The sequence below is a fragment of the Pelophylax lessonae genome (assembly GCF_965119305.1).
Source record: "Pelophylax lessonae genome assembly, chromosome: 8".
NCBI lineage: Eukaryota > Metazoa > Chordata > Amphibia > Anura > Ranidae > Pelophylax > Pelophylax lessonae.
Window position 1 is genome coordinate 9376518 of NC_138775.1, and position 13057 is coordinate 9389574.

Here is a 13057-nt window from a genome sequence, read left to right on the forward strand (position 1 = left end):
AAGAAAAACCATCCCCAGGCACCGCCTACAGCTGTAAAATAAGGAAATCCGATTGGCCGGGCTGGGGAACTTTTCACTTCTTACTTATTATTATATGGACTATCCCTGCCATACCCCCAATGGGGAGGAAAAAGGGGAATGGACTATCCCTGCCATACCCCCAATGGGGAGAAAAAAGGGGAAAGGACTATCCCTGCCATACCCCCAATGGGGAGAAAAAAGGGGAAAGGACTATCACTACCATACCCCCAATGGGGAGAAAAAAGGGGAAAGGACTATCCCTGCCATACCCCCAATGGGGAGAAAAAAGGGGAATGGGCTATCCCTGCCATACCCCCAATGGGGAGAAAAAAGGGGAATGGACTATCCCTGCCATACCCCCAATGGGGAGAAAAAAGGGGAATGGACTATCCCTGCCATACCCCCAATGGGGAGGAAAAAGGGGAATGGACTATCCCTGCCATACCCCCAATGGGGAGGAAAAAGGGGAATGGACTATCCCTGCCATACCCCCAATGGGGAGGAAAAAGGGGAATGGGCTATCCCTGCCATACCCCCAATGGGGAGAAAAAAGGGGAATGGACTATCCCTGCCATACCCCCAATGGGGAGAAAAAAGGGGAAAGGACTATCACTACCATATCCCCAATGGGGAGGAAAAAGGGGAAAGGACTATCACTGCCATATCCCCAATGGGGAGGAAAAAGGGGAAAGGACTATCCCTGCCATACCCCCAATGGGGAGGAAAAAGGGGAATGGACTATCCCTGCCATACCCCCAATGGGGAGGAAAAAGGGGAATGGACTATCCCTGCCATACCCCCAATGGGGAGGAAAAATGGGAATGGGCTATCCCTGCCATACCCCCAATGGGGAGGAAAAAGGGGAATGGGCTATCCCTGCCATACCCCCAATGGGGAGGAAAAAGGGGAATGGACTATCCCTGCCATACCCCCAATGGGGAGGAAAAAGGGGAATGGGCTATCCCTGCCATACCCCCAATGGGGAGAAAAAAGGGGAATGGACTATCCCTGCCATACCCCCAATGGGGAGAAAAAAGGGGAAAGGACTATCACTACCATATCCCCAATGGGGAGGAAAAAGGGGAAAGGACTATCACTGCCATATCCCCAATGGGGAGGAAAAAGGGGAAAGGACTATCCCTGCCATACCCCCAATGGGGAGGAAAAAGGGGAATGGACTATCCCTGCCATACCCCCAATGGGGAGGAAAAAGGGGAATGGACTATCCCTGCCATACCCCCAATGGGGAGGAAAAATGGGAATGGGCTATCCCTGCCATACCCCCAATGGGGAGGAAAAAGGGGAATGGGCTATCCCTGCCATACCCCCAATGGGGAGGAAAAAGGGGAATGGACTATCCCTGCCATACCCCCAATGGGGAGGAAAAAGGGGAATGGACTATCCCTGCCATACCCCCAATGGGGAGGAAAAAGGGGAATGGGCTATCCCTGCCATACCCCCAATGGGGAGGAAAAAGGGGAATGGGCTATCTCGGTAACCAGAGACTAACGCAATTTATCTGGTAAAAAAGTTTTTACATTTTATTGATACAACATGATTAAAATCAGGAAATATTTCCATACACAAAAGTGAAAATAAAAACAATGCTTGCAGTGACATTTAATGTTTTACATCGGTATTGCTGGTAGAATGCTAACCTCAGGTGATCCTAAGAGTACACGGTAATTGATGTGCAGAAAATCCTCTACATGTTTCACGCTGACAACCACTTCTTCAGGAGGAATTAATTACTACCACCTATGAAATACCAGAAACCAAGAATAGAAGCAACGACAGGGGTACCCGAGGGTACGCCCCCCCCCCCCCGGTGGAATGTCAACCTCAGGTGATCTTAAGGGTACAGGGTAACTGATGTGCAGCAAATCTTCCACATGTTTCACGCTGGCAACCACTTCTTCAGGAGGAATAAATTACTACCACCTACGAAATACCAGCAACCGAGAATCGAAGCAACAACAGGGGCACCTGAGGGTACTCTCCCCCCCCTCCACCTGGTAGCATGGTATACCTCAGGTGATTGCTGGTAGAATGCTGATAGAATGGTACCCTCAGGTGATCCTAAGGGTACAGGGTAACTGATGTGAAGCAAATCCTCTACACGTTTCACGCTGATAACCGCTTCTTCAGGAGGAATCAATTACTACCACCTACGAAATATCAGCAACCTAGAATAGAAGCAACGACAGGGGTACTTGAAGATACCCCCTTCCCCCTACCCCTGGTAGCATAGTATACCTCAGATGATTGCTAGTAGAATGGTACCCTCAGGAGATCCTAAGGGTACAGGGTAACTGGTGTGAAGCAAATCCTCTACATGTTTCTCACTGACAGTCACTTCTTCAGGAGGAATCAAATACTACCATCCATGAAATACTTATAACCTGAGAATAGAAGCAACGACAGTGGCACCCGAGGGTACTCCCCCCCCCCCCCCCCCGGTAGAATGGCAACCTCAGGAGTTTGCTGGTAGAATGGTAACCTCAGGTGATCCTAAGGGTACAGGGTAACTGATGTGCAGAAAATCCTCTACATGTTTCACGCTGACAACCACTTCTTCAGGAGGAATCAATTACTACCACCTACGAAACGAAATACCAGAAACCGAGAATAACAGCAATGGCAGGGGCAACCGAGGGTACCCCCCCTGGTAGAATGGTAAACTCAGGTCATTGCTGGTAGAATGGTACGCTCAGGTGATCCTAAGGGCACAGGGTAATTTATGTGTAGCCAATCCACTACATGTTTCACGCTGACAACTGCTTCTTCAGGAGGAATCAATTACTACCATCCACAAAATAGCAGCAACGGCAGGGGCACCTGAGGGTACTCAACCTCTCCCGGTGGACATGGGAGGCAAACCACAGGCACATACACTATATTGTCAAATGTGAGAGGCACTGCACCTACAAGTTCTTTTCTCTGATTACCATTCTCCTTCTTGATTAAAAAAAAAAAAAAAAGAAAATCTCTGTCCTCTCGCCTGCCAGGACTTTGCAGCAAATCGAATTTCCTGACTTCATCGGCGGAGACGTTGTTTGTCTGCGGTCAGGTGGACGGCGCGTTCATTTTTAATGTATAATAAGCCGGAATCAGGCGCGGATTCATTTAAAAGAAGCGAAGTGATCAAACAAAGGGAGGAGCGCGTGGCAGCAGATAGCGGTGGACGAGATGAGAAATTCTTATTATTCTTAGGACAGTGACCGGCGGGATAATTATTCCTCTCATCGGAGGTTTCCGGCAGGAATTCGGCGCTGGAGATGTAACAGCTCTCATCACAGCGGGACGCAGCACGCCGATGGACACAGCGACTCTAGTCTTAAATTAGGAGGGCAGAGGGCCACGCTTAATACTCCGGTAATGGCATGCCGGGCAGGAGAAGGACGCAGGGAGACGCAATCATAGATCAGCCCCGTTATTAGCTCAGCCACCAACGCTCCCTAATTTCTGGGGACATCCGCCAATTTCTGTCCCTGTTCTCTGGAGTCACTGGCTGTCCAATAGAATCGCTTCTATTTTTACATTCTAATTTTTTTTTCTGTATTTATATAGCTCTGACGTATTCCACAGCGCTGTACAAAGCAGACTTAGCCAGTCACATCAGTCTCTGTACCAGAGGAGCTTACGCTCTAATGTTCCCCCACAGTCACACGCTATTATTATTATACATTTATATAGCTCTGACATATACCGCAGCGCTGTACAGAGATCACTGAGCCAGTCTCATCAATCTCTCCACCAGGTGGAGCTGTTCTGCAAGGTGCTGCTGGCTCACTCTCCTGTGGTCTCAGCTGGGAGAAATATCAAGCCTGGGGCTTTCCTACAGGCTTCTTCCCAACCACCATGCAGCGGGTGGGGGAAGACGAAGGTGGAGGCTCTGAGGCCTATACCATGTGCTCAAGCTGCAATGGATCCTGGGCTTGTCCCTATGCATGGGGGATCCTCTCAGGATCTGTCGTGTCTGAGTCGGTATATGCCCCCCTCCCTCCCCAGCAGCCTGGGCTATCTCAGGAGGAGGTTGAGGAAAATGGCGGATTGCTGCAAGCCATTACAGAAATAGAATCTCCTTTGTGTAGCAGGAAGTTTCCGTTTTCCACCGACTTGTCAGATGAAGATGAGGCGAAGGATGTCATCCCTCGGCCCGTAAAAGAGGAAGTTGGGGAACATTTTTCACATCAGTCTCTGCACCAGAGGAGCTTACACTCTAATGTCCCCTCACAGTCACACACTATTATTATTATACATTTACAGTGTCTTGCGAAAGTATTCGGCCCCCTTGAATTTTGCGACCTTTTGCCACATTTCAGGCTTCAAACATAAAGATATAAAACTGTAATTTTTTGTGAAGAATCAACAACAAGTGGGACACAATCATGAACTGGAACGAAATTTATTGGATATTTCAAACTTTTTTAACAAATAAAAAACTGAAAAATTGGGCGTGCAAAATTATTCAGCCCCCTTAAGTTAATACTTTGTAGCGCCATCTTTTGCTGCGATTACAGCTGTAAGTCGCTTGGGGTATGTCTCTATCAGTTTTGCACATCGAGAGACTGAAATTTTTGCCCATTCCTCCTTGCAAAACAGCTCGAGCTCAGTGAGGTTGGATGGAGAGCGTTTGTGAACAGCAGTTTTCAGTTCTTTCCACAGATTCTCGATTGGATTTAGGTCTGGACTTTGACTTGGCCATTCTAACACCTGGATATGTTTATTTGTGAACCATTCCATTGTGGATTTTGCTTTATGTTTTGGATCATTGTCTTGTTGGAAGACAAATCTCCGTCCCAGTCTCAGGTCTTTTGCAGACTCCCTCAGGTTTTCTTCCAGAATGGTCCTGTATTTGGCTCCATCCATCTTCCCATCAATTTTAACCATCTTCCCTGTCCCTGCTGAAGAAAAGCAGGCCCAAACCATGATCCTGCCACCACCATGTTTGACAGTGGGGATGGTGTGTTCAGGGTGATGAGCTGTGTTGCTTTTACACCAAACATAACGTTTTGCATTGTTGCCAAAAAGTTTGATTTTGGTTTCATCTGAGCAGAGCCCCTTCTTCCACATGTTTGGTGTCTCCCAGGTGGCTTGTGGCAAACTTTAAACAACACTTTTTATGGATATCTTTTAGAAATGGCTTTCTTCTTGCCACTCTTCCATAAAGGGCAGATTTGTGCAGTATACGACTGATTGTTGTCCTATGGACAGAGTCTCCCACCTCAGCTGTAGATCTCTGCAGTTCATCCAGAGTGATCATGGGCCTCTTGGCTGCATCTCTGATCAGTCTTCTCCTTGTATGAGCTGAAAGTTTAGAGGGACGGCCAGGTCTTTGTAGATTTGCAGTGGTCTGATACTCATTCCATTTCAATATTATCGCTTGCACAGCACTCCTTGGGATGTTTAAAGCTTGGGAAATCTTTTTGTATCCAAATCCGGCTTTAAACTTCTCCACAACAGTATCTCGGACCTGCCTGGTGTGTTCCTTGTTCTTCATGATGCTCTCTGCGCTTTAAACGGACCTCTGAGACCAGTGGCGGCTGGTGCTCAAAAATTTTGGGGGGGCGCAAACAAACGAATGATGGGGGTTATTATTATGGACACTGACACCAATGATCGGGATTACTATTGCGGCCCTCTGGAGGTGTTGGGGGCCTGATGTGGCCCTTTATGATGATGGAGTCCGGTGACCATACACCGTGTAAAGGGGGTGGGGAAGTGTGATCTCCTCCATCCATCCCACCGATCCCAGTCCCGGCTCCTCTGCAGCTCCCCGCTCCCTCTGTCCGGCCCACGTGTAGGGAGGGGAGCTGGCTACGTCTAGCAGAGAGGGGGAGGTGGCACACAGCGCACATCGGACACCCCACCAGTCCGATCCCGGCGATCGGTCGGTATTAGATCCCCCCATAAACACACACAGAGGGCTGAGTTGAGCAGTGCGGGTCCCGGGACTCACCTCGGTGTCGGGGGTGTCCGGTGCTCACAGCTCTACACCCCGGGGATCGGGTTCCTCTCCATATTCTGTCCAGTATCGTATCCCTCCCTCCGATCACAACCCCCGCGGCACACCGCCCGATGTTCTCCGAGGTGGCCGGGCAGCGGTGGCTCGCGGCTTCTCCTGCGTGGCGGCGAGTCCTCTGTCCTCCCCCCAGCCAATGGCATGGGGTTTGCCTTTTGGCCAATCAGGAAGCGCGTATCGGGCGTGCTTCCTGATTGGCCGGGAGGAGGATCCGTGTAACAATAGCGAATTTTCATTCGCTATTGTCACACAATGGGTGGGCTCGGGACGCACTGCTCTGCGCCGGGTCCACCCTTTTTTTTTAACCTGGAAAAGCCTCTGGCTCTAATCACATGGCTAAAAAAAAAAAAAAAAATCCCATTGTACTCCATGCGTCCGGCGTCCCGCATGTAGATTAGGGGGCCGGACGCATGGATAGGGGGGCGGCGCCCCTGCACCCCATATACACCGGCCGCCACTGTCTGAGACTATTACAGTGCAGGTGCATTTATACGGAGACTTGATTACACACAGGTGGATTCTATTTATCATCATTAGTCATTTAGGTCAACATTGGATCATTCAGAGATCCTCACTGAACTTCTGGAGAGAGTTTGCTGCACTGAAAGTAAAGGGGCTGAATAATTTTGCACGCCCAATTTTTCAGTTTTTTATTTGTTAACAAAGTTTGAAATATCCAATAAATTTCGTTCCACTTCATGATTGTGTCCCACTTGTTGTTGATTCTTCACAAAAAATTACAGTTTTATATCTTTATGTTTGAAGCCTGAAATGTGGCAAAAGGTTGAAAAGTTCAAGGGGGCCGAATACTTTCGCAAGGCACTGTATACTGCAGTGCTTTACAGAAATCACTGAGCCAGTCACATCAGTCTCTGTACCAGAGGAGCTTACACTCTAATGTCCCCCCACAGTCACATCAGTCTCTGTACCAGAGGAGCTTACACTCTAATGTCTCCTCCCCCACAGTCACACACTATTATTATTATTATACATTTATATAGCTCTGACATATACCGCAGTGCTGTACAGAGATCACTGAGCCAGTCACATCAGTCTCTGCACCAGAGGAGCTTACACTCTAATGTCCCCCCACAGTCACATCAGTCTCTGTACCAGAGGAGCTTACACTCTAATGTCCCCCCACAGTCACATCAGTCTCTGTACCAGAGGAGCTTACACTCTAATATCCCCCCCACAGTCACACACTATTATTATTATACATTTATATAGCTCTGACATATACCGCAGTGCTGTACAGAGATCACTGAGCCAGTCACATCAGTCTCTGTACCAGAGGAGCTTACATTCTAATATCTTAGCACATAGATGTTATGACCACTATGATGGGGGGGGGGGGGGGGAATAAACTTGTTACAATGTATTAGCTCTTCTCATTCTAATTTTAGTTACTTTGTATTTGGAATTTTCTCACGACAAACTTTAAGGATTTGGATTAAAAATGTTGGTGGTGACACCTGGGGGGAGGGGAGTAATTTGAGGAGCGATTATTCGTCTGACTGCTATGATAAGTGAGGAACGTTTCGCCTGTTGACTTATCGGACGAGGAGAAGGCGCTCTGAAAACATCATTATTATGCAATTAATCTCCGCTTCGGCGTTATTAATATTCCAGAGGCGGAGTCAGGAGGCTGCAGAAAAAAAACCCCGCCGTTTTCACATGAAATTAACATTTTATTTACTCTGAGAGCGAATGAACAGGACCCCAGCGCAGGAGCCGACTGCGATATGCCAAGATGGGGGGGGGATGGGCTGCGTTCAGGTGAAATATCCCTTTCGTGATCCGATACGTAATTGGCTACAATGCCGCGGGGTTCTCTATGTAAGGTAAAGTGGCTCTGGGTGTCAGATATTTATTATTCTTATTTACAGGTATTTATTACCTCTCATAGAAATCGCAGTCCCCCCCTGTAGAAGGACGGCACCGTGCTCTCTCTGGGGGGGTTCTTTGGCCTGAACTGTACTGAAGGTTTTATAATAATTTAGCGGATTGAGTTTAACCCTTTCTTACCGGCCATGACACTTTGATTTTGAGGGGCGCAAATGAGAGCTCCGTGATTAAGGGGCGAATTTTAGACTACCAAGAGGGGTAAAAATATTCAGATTTTATCAGACTTTGCAGGAAAGTGCGGAAAAAATGCTAAACACGCCTAAAAGTATATAAATTCATGTAGACACACCAAACAGATTCATCACTTCAGTGTTCATTCATTCATTCCAGTGGCCAGAATAGATTAACCACTTAACTACTTGCCGACCACGAGCCCACCGTAGATATACTGCCGCAGGCTGGATCGGCTGCGCGAACCGCCGTACCTGTAGGGCGCTTTGTGGGAGCGCTCTTGGGGGGGTGCGCGCATGCCCCCATTAGGCACCGGGTAAGCTGATCCACGGGGCCAGTGGCCGTGATTGCCGCCAGGCACCCGCGATCGCTCCCCGTGAAGAGAGAATGGCGGTCTGCTATTGTTAACACAGCAGACCGCTGTTCTCTCTGGAATAAACACAGAGCGCGTGTGATCCTTTTATTTAGAATCACAGGTCTCTGTGTTGATTCCACAAGCCCCTCACCCTCATAGTTAGAAAACACCCCCTAGGCTCACATTTAACCCTATGATCGCCCCTGGTTTTAACCCCTTCCCTGCCAGTGTCATTAGTACAGTGACAGTGCATATTTTTAGCACTGATTACTGTAGTAATGTCACTGGTCTGATCACGGAGTAGAGGTCCCTGCTAAGGTCAGGCGTACCCGACCCCATTCTTCTGTTGCTGAGGTGCAACAATCGCAGGGTTCCTGTATGCATGCAGCAGAGTGTCGGTACTAGTTCCGCTCAACCTTCTGGTGAACTGGCAAGCACCAGCGGCCTAGTACACCCTGGTCATAGTCAAACCAGCACTGCAGTATCACTTGGTGACGTGGCGAGTTCCATAAGTGCAGTTCAAGCTGGTGCTGTGGCTAGCACAAGTAGTGTCCCGCAGCCACCAAGAATTAGAAGACAGCCTGTAGAGCCCATAGTGTCCTTCCTGATGTTCTTGCAAATCGTGATTGGGAGCCCACCACTTCCCACACAGGTCTCTATGATCATTTCACAAGCCACCCCCCCCCCCCACAGTTAGAATCACTCCCCTAGGCTCACATTTAACCCCTTGATCACCCACAGTGTTAACCCCCTTCCCTGCCAGTGTCATTAGTACAGTGACAGTGCATAATTTTAGCACTGATTACTGTAGTAATGTCACTGGTCCCCCCAAAAGTGTCAAAAATGTTGCAGTCCCGCTTAAAATCGCTGATCGCCATCATTACTAGTAAAAAATAAATAAAAATGACCTAAATCTTACCCCTAGTTTGTAGACGCGATAACTTTTGCGCAAACCAATCAAAATACACTTAGTGGGATTTTTTTTTTATTAAAAATATGTAGCAGAATACAAATTGGCCTAAAAGGATGACAAAAATTGGATTTTGACATTTTTTTTTTTTTTTTTTGGGGAATGTTATATAGCAGAAGGTAAAAAATATTGTTTTTGTTTTTTCTTCAGAATTGTCGCCATTTATTTGTTTATAGCGCAAAAAAGAAAAATCACAGAGGTGATCAAATACCAACAAATAAAAGCTCTATTTGTGGAAAAAAAAGGACATCAATTTTATTTGGGTACAGCGTCGTACGACCGCGCAATTGTCAGTTAAAGTAACACATGCAGTGCCATATCGCAAAAAATGGCCTTGTCATTATGGGGGGTAAACCTTTCCGGGCTGAATGACCAGGCAATTGTTTGCAATTTGGCACTGCATGACTTTAACTGGTAATTGCGCGGTTGTGCAATGCTGTACCCAAAACAAATGTATGTCCTTTTTTTCAGACAAATAGTGCTTTCTTTTGGTGGTAATTGATCACCTCTGCGGTTTTTATTTTTTTGCGATATAAATAAAAAAAGAGTGAACATTTTGAGAAAAAAAATAACATTTTCTACTTTTTCTTATAAAAATATCCAATAAACTAATTTTTTGTAATATATTTTGGCCAAAATGTATTTAGCTACATGTCTTTGATAAAAAAAAATCCCAAAAAGTGTATATTTATTGGTTTGCGCAAAAGTTATCGCGTCTACAAACAATGGTGTATATACCGGAATTTACGCAGCTTTTACTTTCTGACTGCCTATCTCGTTTCTTGAAGTGCTAAAATGGCAGGGCAGTACAACCCCCCCACTCCTTCCCCCCAAATTACCCCTTTTTGGAAAGTGGACACCCAAGGAATTTCCTGAGAGGCCTGTTGAGCCTATTGAATATTTACTTTTTACTGTCACAGGTGTTTGAAAAATTACAAAAAATATATATATATATATATTTTTTTTTACACAAAGTTGTCATTGAAATGATAAATTGCTCACACATGCCATAGGTATATGTGGAATGACAGCCCAAAATACATTCTGCTGCTTCTCCTGAGTATGGGGATACCCCACGTGTGAGACTTTTTGGCAGTCTAGCCACGTACAGGACCCCGAAATCCAATCACCGCCTTCAGGCTTTCCAAGGGTGTAAATTGTTGATCACTCCTCACTACCTATCACAGTTTCAGAGGTCATGAAATAGCCAGATAGTACAGCCCCCCACTTCAAATGACCCCTTTTTGGAAAGTAGACACCCTAAGCTATTTGCTTTGGTGGTGCTCTTTGGGTAGGGGTACTCGGGAGGACATCCGGAAAATGCTTCGAATGCAGCCGGCTCACTGCATATGAATTGTGAATTCGGACCACAGCTCCTCCTGGATACAGAAAGGCTGTGATGATCTCTTCCTGGAATTTTAGGAAGGATCCACTTCTTCCTGACGCTTTGTAAGTATACAGACACTTTTTTGTACCAGCCTCTGGCCTTATGGGCAACTAAGTACGGCGCCATCATCTGGTCCTTGAAGTCCACCCCCTCCCATATTATCCACTTCTGGACCGGAAGATTTTCTCCCTTAATGACCAGGCCATATTTTGCGATTCGGCACTGCGTTATTTTAACAGACAATTGCGCGGTCATGCGACGCTATACCCAAATAAAATTGATGTCTTTTTTTCCCCACAAATTAGAGCTTTCTTTTGGTGGTATTTGATCACCTGTGCGATTTTTATTTTTTGCGCTATAAACAAAAAAAGAGCAACAATTCTGAAAAAAAAAAAAAAACAATATTTTTCACTTTCTGCTATATAACATTATCAAAAAATAAGAAATCAACATTTTTTAAAATTTTAGGCCAATTTGTTTTCTGCTACATATTTTTTGTAAAAAAAAGAAAAAAAATTAGCAATAAGAGTATTTTGATTGGTTTGCGCAAAAGTTATCGCATCTACTAACTACGGGAAAGTCATTTCATTTTATTATTATGTCATTTATTTATTATTATTTATTATGTCATTTTTATTGTTTTATTGTTTTTTTGTTTTTTTTTACTAGTAATGGCAGCGATCTGCGATTTTTAGCGGGACTGCGACATTGCAGCGGACAGATCGGACCCCTAACTGACATTTTTTGACACTTTTGGGGGGACCAGTGACATTACTACAGTAATCAGTGCTAAAAATATGCACTGTTACTGTACTAATGACAAAGGCAGGGAAGGGGTTAACACTGTGGGTGATAAAGGGGTTAAATGTGAGCCTAGGGGAGTGATTCTAAATGTATGGGGGTGGGGCTTGTGAAATTATCACAGGGACCTGTGATCCTATATAGAAGGATCACAGGCGCTCTGTGATCAATCCAGAGAGAACGGTCAGATGTGTTTACAACAGCTGACGGTTCTTCTCTCTCAGCGGGGAGCGATCGCGGGTGTCAGGCGGCGATCGGAGCCCCCTGCCCCATGCATCGGGGTCCTCGCTGCTGAGTGGGGGCGGGAGCGCGCCGGCGTGTGCTCGCCCCCTAGCTGCAGGCGCATGACTGACGTAGGTCTACGTCCTTTCGCGCAGTTAAGGTTGTATTCGTGGACACAGAGGGGCTTCTCAACAACACCAGTCGCCGTTGGAATTCGGACTGTCGTGTCTGCGTGAATAAAGGACAGAAGGATAACATTCTTTGTGTCCCTCCACTTCACTGCAAGCAATTGATTACACTTCAAGCAGGCTCTCTCCCACCGTCTAAAAAAAAAAAAAACAGGTAGGTGTTGGCGCTCTAGGTATATAGGCAGAATGGGACAAAATTAAAACATAAATAAAAGACCAATAGTCCATAAGCAGAGATCTATGAGTAAGAGTTCCAGGTGGGCTGATGGAGGATTGAAAAAGGAGCGTGCATGCCCTGTTTGGCCATCGTGCATGCTCTGAAACGCGTTGTGTTCCTCTTCCGCCCTTCAGTGACGTCACGCGCCTCTGACGATGCGGCTCAAGCTGGTCCCAGATGAAGCCTACCCAGAAGACATTGAGTGCAGGCACCCTCCCTGTCTCCCACTGTCATCTCGGCTCTGCAGTCTTGGATCCTGGCCACACAGCGTTACGTCCACCACCTGGCCCTGCCCTATTTGATGAGCTTAAACCTTTACCAATGTGAGTGTGCTATTGTTCACCTTTTATGTATTAAAACGACTGCACTTAGAGGTGCTCTTCTTGTGTTCTTTTTTCTTCCCCCGTCTAAGTCGGGAATCTGCAAGCCGTTGGGGGAAGCCCCGGGGATTAGGTCGCACGGTGCCACATGCCACAGTTCCAGAATCAAAAAGGTGACTAAAAAGTGGAATGCTTGTGTAATAATTGTCCACGTAGAGATGGTACCTCTTTCCCAATAAGGGTGCCACCAAGTCCCAAGCAACCTTGCCGCTGCTCCCCATGTAGTCTGGGCAGTTGGCTATACATGTAATCTCCCTCGTAAAAACCCTGGAAACTACATGTATGGCCTGTTGCCCTGTCACACACAGTTTATACATCTTGACCCCGTATCTGGCACGCTTGCTGGAGAGAAACGGTTTGAAAACAAGGCGGCCAGAAAACGTAATCAGGGACTCATCAACGCAGACAGCTT